The following is a 10,004-nucleotide window of genomic DNA, read 5'->3' on the forward strand; positions in this document are numbered from 1 at the left end:
TTAGTGTCAAAGTGCAGGTTATAATGAAAATTCAAAGTGGGCTATTCTATTCTATTTTGGAAAAATATTACTAAAGACATGTGGAATAAATATTTTGCTACTTTTAAAAGGTCTTGCAAAACCATAGGATTATGATAACTTAAAAATATTTGAAAAATATTACTACCTTAATTTCCCATTCCACCTGGTACTATACTATACAAACAACAGTGTGGAAAAATAAAACTTCCCTGGGTTTCTCTATGCTCCTGCCAGAATCCCTAGCCTCTTGGAACTCCATACATACTGTTAGAATCATGAGAATTAAGTTTGTAGCCATTTGTCTAGGTAATTGCTCTGATCTGAAGGCTATAAAATCCCCTTATCTTCTTAAGAGGGTCAGATTGTTACAATTATTCTTAAGATTACTAAATCTTCAATTACTAGGTCCCCAAATTAAGCCACAGGATTTAGGAAACCAGGACCTTTATCTCTCTGTGTGTTTACATGTCAAATTTGAAACTCCAGAATTTGGAGATAACTATAAAAGCCTCCACAGGTGGGGCCATCAAGCTCTTAGAGAGATTTTACTTTAATTACAAAATACTTGCTTAAGGAGCAGACCCTTTCTGGAGGGGAGGAAGACAGCTGCATAAGGAAAGACAAAAATATTTTTTTCTTTATTTCTTGTCCATGGAGGGCCTGGCTACTCACTAGGACAGTTGACCTGAGTCTCATCACTTTCTCCCAGGGATAAAGCCTGGAACAAGGGGCAGCCTAGACACATTACTAAGAGATGTGTCTGACTGAGAATACTTGTGTACATATTCAAGGTATAATAAAGATAAGACTCAACAAACAAGCTATCAAATTTTGTTGAATAGGTGAGTGAATGAATGAATATGAAATAGGAATTGAGAGACTGGGAAGGGTTTAGTTTTCACTCAAAGATATCAGAGAATCAAAATCTGAACAATTAAATTTGTAGAATATTTGTCTGATTATGCAGTAAAAAAGAGAATTGGTGTTCTTATTTCAGAGAAAGTTAAGCCAGAGCAATTTAAACACAGATTATTGCCAGGAAGATAAAGATTCCTATCCATCTAGGAGTGCTTAAAAATGAGTTGCTTATTGAGAAGAGGGTCCAAGACAACATGGACATTGATAGCAATATGAAACATTGTTTGATGGTCTGAGTTGTTAAATCATGAAGACTGTAGGATTGAACTAAAATTAACTTTTGGTACAGCCCTTTCATGAGGAAATAAAATTACTGATATTTTTGGGAAAACAAGTCCCATTTTAACTCAATCTGGTCTCTAGCATTGGCAAAACAAGTAATATTTTGATAAACATTAATAGAATTGACTTCGGAGCATGATAGCCTTATGAAAGTCCTTTGAGAACAATAAGATGGAGGAAAGGGGCAACTCTACCCTCCACTAAAAAATAGCTGAAAGCCATCACTTCACAAGATACAGGAGAGGGCTGTGCCATGCTACAGGCCCATAATGAGGGAAAGATATATAAAGCCAACTTCTGGAACCAGTGGTTATATTTATGTTATTGAACTGAACCTGGGCCCACTCACCTACCATGAAGCAAAGTCAATTTACTGACACCAGGTTGTGATGAAGGAAAGTACAGTGTGTTGTGCAGGGCCCAAACAAGGAGTAGGGGCAGCTTCTGCTCAAAAGACCCAAACTTCCTGGTGGTTTCCAGGGAAGTGTTTCTAAAGGCACAGTTGGAGATGAAGGCGGTGGGTTGTGTGACTTTCTTCTGAATGGTTGGTGGTGATGTAACAGGGTGGTAACCCAGGACTCTAGTGCTCAGCTGGAACTTACCATCCTCCACCTGGGTGGAGGCCTTAGTTCCTGTAGAAGAACTGAAAGATATATTGTTATGTACATCCCTTGAGGAGGAACTAGGTCTGCTTTATTGCTGCACTGTTGTTTGACTGCTTTTCCTTTGTTTCTGCATTCCCTCCATTCTTTAATTAGTAACTGCCTGTGTCTGCTCTTTGAAACTCTGGAAAGACCAAGGGAACTAAAGACTTTTTTTTCTACAAACAAGAAATAGGGGACAGAAGGGTTTTCATACCCAGGAGGGTCTCACAGGGTCCTCTGTGCTTCATTTACACTAAGTCCACTTGCAAGGAAGTTCTCTTATGTTTTCTTCTTCCTGACAGAGCTTGAAGAACATAATTTCAAGTCCAAATATCTGAAATAAATGTGCATCCTCAAAATAAGTTTTTTAACTCTTTATTTTAATAAATACTCTGATTTATTTTTAATAAATGACAGATCAGAGTCATGATCCTACATTGTGTAGTCACATTTCAATCCTTAATCTTGGTCATGGTATATAGAAAACTAAATTAGACATTTTTTTCACTAGGCTCAGTTCTGTATTTTAGGTTACTATTTTTTGTACCCAATTAAAAATTTTTAACACCTTTAATTAATATTAGTTGATATATAATGTATCACCTTTTGGCTCAAATGACAGAAATACTTGTTGAAAATGATCACTTGTAGACTTAGGTTCCATTGGCAGCAACTTCATTTTCTCTCTCCCATCCTTGACCTCAACTTTTAGATATTTGTCTTGCTCATCTCCTTACTATTTTTGCAATGGTTTAAAACTGCTTCAAGATTTTTTTTCAAAATTTTTTTTTGTAATTCTGCTCATTTTTGCCATTTAAAACATTCTGATGGAATGTTTTCAAATAATTTTTATAAGATCTTTTTCAATTTTTTCACTAAAAGCATATGAGTCATGTGTTTAATCTAGATTTAAATTCACCATTTTAATAAATGTTTCTAAGTCCCTGGTATTTGGTTACCTGCATAGAACTCAATAACAAGAAGTAATGTTTGATTCAACTAATGCCTGGCAAGTAATTTTCTCTATGAAACCAATTATCATTGATAACTTTGCTCAGTGATAGCAGTGAGATTTCTACTAGTCTGTTTATGTATAAGGCTTAAAGGAGGAAATAAAATTTTGGCATTAAGGCACTAAATACCTCTGTTATTCATGGGCTAGTAAGACTTTTAGTAAATATTTAGGAAGACTGGGAGATGGACACTATTTATTTTTGTACTAGAATACTCATTTCTAATGCATATGATAAAATCAGTAGGAAAGTGGTTGAGTAAATCTAATCAATTTGAGATGGTTGAAGAGTGAGAATTCCATATCCATAGCAATTGGAAATTATTTTTGCTATTTACTTTTCACAGAATATAACAATGTTGACAAATGAACAAGGCAATTCCTAGCTGAAATATAAAATTATTTGCAGAAATTTCAAAGATATTGATCTCTCTCATTTATAAGTAATTCATGGGAAACAATATTAAACAATAGATAAAATATCCAGCAAATATGCTTCAGGGCATAACTCACATTATAATTAAAAATGAACTTACTTTTTTATTCCAACAGCTTCAATTTCCATTCAGCATAACTGTGTATGATAAATCTATTGGCAAATTACTTGCAAACATAAGGCTAAAAAAAATTTTTACATTAAGTTCACAAAATTTTCTCTTTCTCTTTTAAAATGATCAATATTTTATTAATTTAGTTTTCTTTAACTGCTTATAATTTGAACTGAGATATTTGGAGAGAAGAATAATTTTTAAATTATCTATAAAAATAAGAATAGCTGTTCTTAGCCAGGATGCCAGTCCTACCAGGAAATGTTAGAAATATATAAGCAAAATTCCAAACAAAATAAATATCACTGTCTGTGTATACATATTCCATATGCTTCTTCTATGTAAGCATTCCCTAGGACTGACTGCTCCTCACTAGACATATTGTATTCATATATTGAATACAATTAAATCCACCCTCATTTAATCCTTGTGGGTTGTGTTTTGACATCTTATCCACCCTATATTGCCATTTAGAATCCTGGGTACTTCTGCTTTTCCACTTTCACTTTTACTTGATGTGAGCAGTAATCACTTCCTCATAATTAAATGTTATGAGATAATCATTTTATGTATTATCCAAATTGGTGCACTGTTTTGACTGCTCCAGGCAAATCAGGACATATGAACACCCTTCTATGAGAAAAAAAAGTTTTATTTTTATCTCTATTAAAATAGATTTTTCTAGAAATTATATAATACATGAAATACACAATTTCAAATTGGATATTTTTTCATGATTAAAAATATTTTTACCATATGTATGAAAATCTTTTAATCAAAAAAATGTTTAAATGACAGCTAAATTTTATTTATAGGAAATGAGAGTTTTGGCATGTAATTTGCAAAAGGTCTACAGCATTCCATTAATATCGAAAGTTTTGTATACTAATTAAAATATTTATAATTTGATTTGGGTATTTTGCTTTCATGAGGAGACATTCAGAGAATTTTGAGCATGGTGTAGATGTGAGAAGAGTGGTTTAAAAAATAGGAAGCTGGCAAAGGGAATGAATATTAAAAAATGATAAAAACAAATCAGTAATATCCGCTTGATTAAAATTAAGGATATCAGAACATGACTGGGCATATCCCAATTAGCTGTAAAAAGTAGAACAGCATTGTAAGGGCAGAGCATGGATCTAAACCCATTATATAAATTGAGTCAGATCATAGCTATTTGATGTATGAAAGGGATTTCTATTTAGCAGATATTATTAAAAGTACAAAAGAAGGCTAAGAAAGAGAAAGAAAGAGAAAAGAACTGCCATAGGACTTAAGCAATTTGTTCTCCTCTAGAGCAATAATGGGGTTATTAACCAGATTACAAAGATAGAAATGACAATAAGAGAGAGAAATAGGAATAGGGAATAAATCCTTAACACTAGTACTGCATGTCAGGACCTTGTTACGAGACTAAGTGGATACTCACAGGTCAGAGCTGTAACTCTGACCAGTGTCACATAACAGATTGAGAAAACATGGGATTAATAGTGGCGATACAGAGAATAGAGATTTTTAAATATTTTTATATGTAAGACCTAGTAATTTATCTATACTAAGTACTGCTGCTTTCCCACTTTCATTTTTACTTAATGTAAGCAAATATGTGTGTGTATAGTATATAATATTATATATATATTTTATATATTATATATTGTAATATATACTATAATATATAGTACATATGTATATACACGTATATACATGTATATATATATATATACACACATATATGCATATGCACACACACATATATATGTATGTATGAAGAATGGAGAAAATGATGGTAAACAGGAAACAGTATTGAGAAGACTGTAAACTCTTAGAAGAGGAATTTGGATTGATACATGAATGAAGGATGACCCAATAGTTTTGTACCAGCAATTGGAAGATAGATTTTATACCAGTCCAGAAAACAGAGACTACCTGAAGTTTTCAGAGGAGAGACGGTATAATGGGGGTAGGGTCGGGTGGTTACACAATTGCTGAGAATGCTCAAAGAGCAGAAGGGGGCTGTGGAATTGCTCCAGATGTTGAGTAACTGAAGGGAGCCACCACCATCACCCCTAGACTGGAAGAACCAGCAGGGAAAGGTGGTGCACTCTAGTCCCCACAGTTCCATACCAACCATTGGCCTGACTGGACTGCAACTGCTGTTAAGCAGTAACCTTAGACTCTAAACTCTCAATGCAGTTTCTGAAGGCACTGATGTTGCTACTGCTGAGGGTGTTACCATTGCTGCAGCCAAGAATAAGACCTCGAGCCCACAGTGCCATCCACACTGCTGGCTGTGTCTTTGAAACTGGACTGAAACTATTATCCATTTATATGGAATTCAATATCAGACAAACCTGGATCAAGAAGGTAAAAAGAGTAGTGGTTGCCTGCGGTAATGACTGGGAGGGTTCACATTAGAGACTTCTGGATTCTAGTAATATTCAATGTATATTTATCTGAATTGTGATAACACTGGTGTTTTGTATCATGCAGTACATTTAAGATCTGTGTTCCTTATATATGCATAATACACATTATATTTTAATTTTAAAAAATCAACAGAAGTTCCAACTAAAGATACAATATCGTGCAATGTTCTAAACCGTTCTACTCCTAAAGGTCCTTTAACTATGAAAATAAATGTAGAGCATTTTGTTAAAATAATATGGCAAATCTAAATATGAATAATATTAAATTGAGGCAGGAATTTGAATAAGACATTTATATGAAGTAATAGGAATTTGAAATCGGCAATATGTAAAACACTACTGCTGAATTTAAAATCCTGTTTGGTGAATCTAGAAAATATTTACCAGTGTGCCAGAGTTTAATTGGAAACACTTCTGAAATGTTTCATAATGGCACATAAAGAAATAGTAAATGACATCTTAGATTCCATGAAAAATAAGAAGAGTGGCTTTCATGTAAATATTTGAGAAGTTCAGTGATGTTATGATAGCTCTATTGTGTTGGTTTATTTTGTTGTTTTTATATCTTTAGACTCATCTCTTCCTCTTCATGTATGAGATAACTTAAAACAGGCTATGAATTCATTATAATTGTAACAGGGATAAAGGACACATATATTTCTTTTAAGGACACCAGTTGTGTGCTGCATTTACTGCTTCTGCTCCCATGCCGTTGTCCAGAAATTAGTTGCATTGCTTTTAGATACATTCAGCAAAGTGCAAGGAGGCTGTTAATGTAGATTTTGGCTTGCTAAGTGTCCGCAAAATAATAGGGATATGTATTAAGATGACAGAAGAGAAAGGAAATTAGAACTGTTTGTCGCTTTAACTCCCACGTATCAACGTGCATTCCCAAAGACAGAATATCCCTAATTCCTGTTTGATTACTTCTTTCGGCTCCTTATCTATGATCTCTGTTTTGTGGCAGTGCTTCTGGCAGAGACTGTTTACAGTCCTCTGCTCCATGGACTAATTGCTTGGGAGAATTCAGAATATATACTTTATAATTTTTCTGTCTTATGTATGCTTGCTGGAATTTTTTCCAATGGTTCACTAATAAAGTACCTTTTAAAATGGACATGTTATTCTTTCCATATTTTTTTTTTTTTTTTTTTTGCGGTACGCGGGCCTCTCACTGTTGTGGCCTCTCCCGTTGCAGAGCACAGGCTCCGGATGCGCAGGCTCAGCGGCCATGGCTCACGGGCCCAGCCGCTCCGCGGCATGTGGGATCTTCCCAGACCAGGGCACGAACCCGTGTCCCGTGCATCGGCAGGCGGACTCTCAACCACTGCGCCACCAGGGAAGCCCTCTTTCTATATTTTTAAATCTACATTCAGCTGTGCATAATTCAGTTATTAATTGCTAGAAATGGATCAAAAGAGGAAGGATTTATCAGCTACTTATGTACATCAACATATGAGATGTTGAAGGATACATCAGCAATGACACAATTCTATTTTATATGTCTTTAAATTAGTTTTGAGCCCAAGTAATTAAAAAGTAATTTCATCAAATACCAAATGTGATATAATTTTTAGATTATATGAAAACAGAATGTGTATCAGAATAAGAGGTAACATATATGACAGATGAAGAGTAATAATCTGGACATGTAGACAGAAATTGCCTACTAGTCAAATGAGGACAAATTTTGTTACATTAAAATTAGCTGATGATAAGAGCTCCTAATCAATTCTTTTTGATAGCTAGATTATCCGTGGATACCTATTTTCTTACCATATGCTATTTATAGATATTGAATTTTCAAACTTCCAAGGGCATAAATATAATTTTAATTGATCCATTATGGTTAGCATTTTTTTTTCAAAAATCCTGAAGTTAAAAAAAGTTCATTATTCTGTTATACATTAACAAGATTGATTGTGATTATGTAGGATTTTTTGGGGGGTGGGGTGGGTTGATGTGTTTTTCTGCTGAGAAAGAATGCTGTTCATAATTTTAAATTATGTTAGGTTTTAGAAGCAATAAAAATCATGTGATTTTCTTAATGGCTTTCTTGCCTTCAGTTCTGAAATATTTATCAATCTCAAATATATTGTACTTTATATTGAACAGTGACTATTAATAGTATTTGCTGAAAAAACTTGTCAACTGATGACAGGTTATCATTTGAGAGTTGAGCTCATAAAAATATAAATAACAATATTTGCACCACAACTTACTAATATCTGTCAATTTTAACTCAATATAATCATTTTATTGATTTCTTGCTATGTGCCTAAAATTCTGTATGGTAATATTATGCAAGGTACTATGAAAATGCTTAAGCAGTATATATGACCACTGCCTAAAAGAATATCAAAAATTAGGAAGGCAGACCTAACCTAGAAGAAACAGTGAGGATATCATGCAGATAAATATTAACTTTGTAAATATATATGATACAGACAAAATATATACAATATCATGCATAAGAAAGATGAGATAAGTCTCTACTAAGATAATTCAAAGAAAATAGAACAATTAGAAACAAAAAAATGGAGAACTATTTTGAAGACTGTATTAGTAGAACTTAATGATACATTTAATAGAAACAGGAAGATTAAAAATGCAAAGATGAGTCTAAAGTTGCATATATTAAACAAGAATTAATTTACTATTTAAAATTTTTAATAAAATTATATATATTTAAGGTATACAACTTGATGTTTCATGTACATATACATATACATGCACACACGGTGAAAGATTACTGTAGTCAAGCTAAAACTGATTTTTTTTTTGTGGTGAGAGCATCTGAAATCTACTGTTAGCAAATTTTCAGTATTCAATACAATATTTTAAACTGTAGTCATCATGCTGTACATTAGGTCTCTAGACTTACTCATCTTATATAACTACAACTGTGTACCCTATGACCAACATCTAAGTTTTCTCCACTTCCCTATTCCTGGTAACAACCGTTCTACTGCCATATTCAACTTTTTTGGATTCCACATGTAAGTGAGATCACACAGTATTTTTTTTTTCTGTGCCTGATACATTTCACCTAGAATGATGTACTCCAGGCTTATCTATGTTGTAAGCAAATGGCAGGATATTTTTTAAGGATGAATAATATTTCATAGTATATGTACACCACAGTTTCTTTACCATTCATCTGTCAACAGACACTTAGGTTGTCTCCATATCTTGGTTATTGTGAATAATGCTGCAGTGAACATGGAAATACCTATATCTCTTCAAGGTATTCATTTAATTTCCTTTGGGTATATACCCAGAAAAGGGATTGCTGGATCATATGGTAGCTCTATTTTTAACTTTTTGAGGAACTTCTGTACTGTTCTTTATAATGGCTATAGCATTTATATTACTATCGACTGGGATTCACTTTTCTCCCTGTCTTCGCCTACATTTATCTCATTTTTTTAATAGCCATGTGAGGTGTGAGGTGATATCATATTGTGACTTGGATTTGCATTTCCCTGATAATTAGTGATACTGAGCACCTTTTCATATTTCTGTTGGCCATTTATATGTCTTCTTTGGAAAAATGTTTTTTCAGGTTCTTTGCCCAGTTTTCAAAGTGGGCTAATTTTTTTTTCTTTTTTTGCTATTGAGTTGTACAAGTTCCTTATATATTTTGGATATGGTTACCTTATCAGATTTATAATTTGCAAATATTTTCTCCCATTCTTTTTCATTTTGTTGCTCCCTTTAATGTGCAGAAACTTTTTAGTTTGGTGTAGTTCTACTTGTTTATTTTTGCTTGTGTTGCCTGTGCTTTCTGTGTCATATCCAAAAAAACCATTGCCAATATCAATGTCAAAGAGCTTTTTACCTAAGTTTTCTTCTAGGAGTTTTGTGTTTTCAGGTTTTATGTGTAAGTGTTTAATCTATTTTGAGTTGATTTTGTGTATGGTATAAGATAATGGTCTACTTTAATTCTTTTGCATGTTGGCTGTCCAGTTTTCCCAATACTATTTCTGAAGACATTATCCTTTCACCATTCTGTATTCTCCCTGTCCTTCTCAAAAAATAGTTGTTCATATATGCCTGAATTCATTTCTGGGCATTTGATTCTATTCCATTCTATATATGTGTCTGTTTTTATGACAGTGCCATATAGTTTGATTACAATAGCTTTGTAAGA

This window comes from Mesoplodon mirus (assembly GCF_964341445.2).
Source record: "Mesoplodon mirus genome assembly, chromosome: 2".
Classification (NCBI taxonomy): domain Eukaryota; kingdom Metazoa; phylum Chordata; class Mammalia; order Artiodactyla; family Ziphiidae; genus Mesoplodon; species Mesoplodon mirus.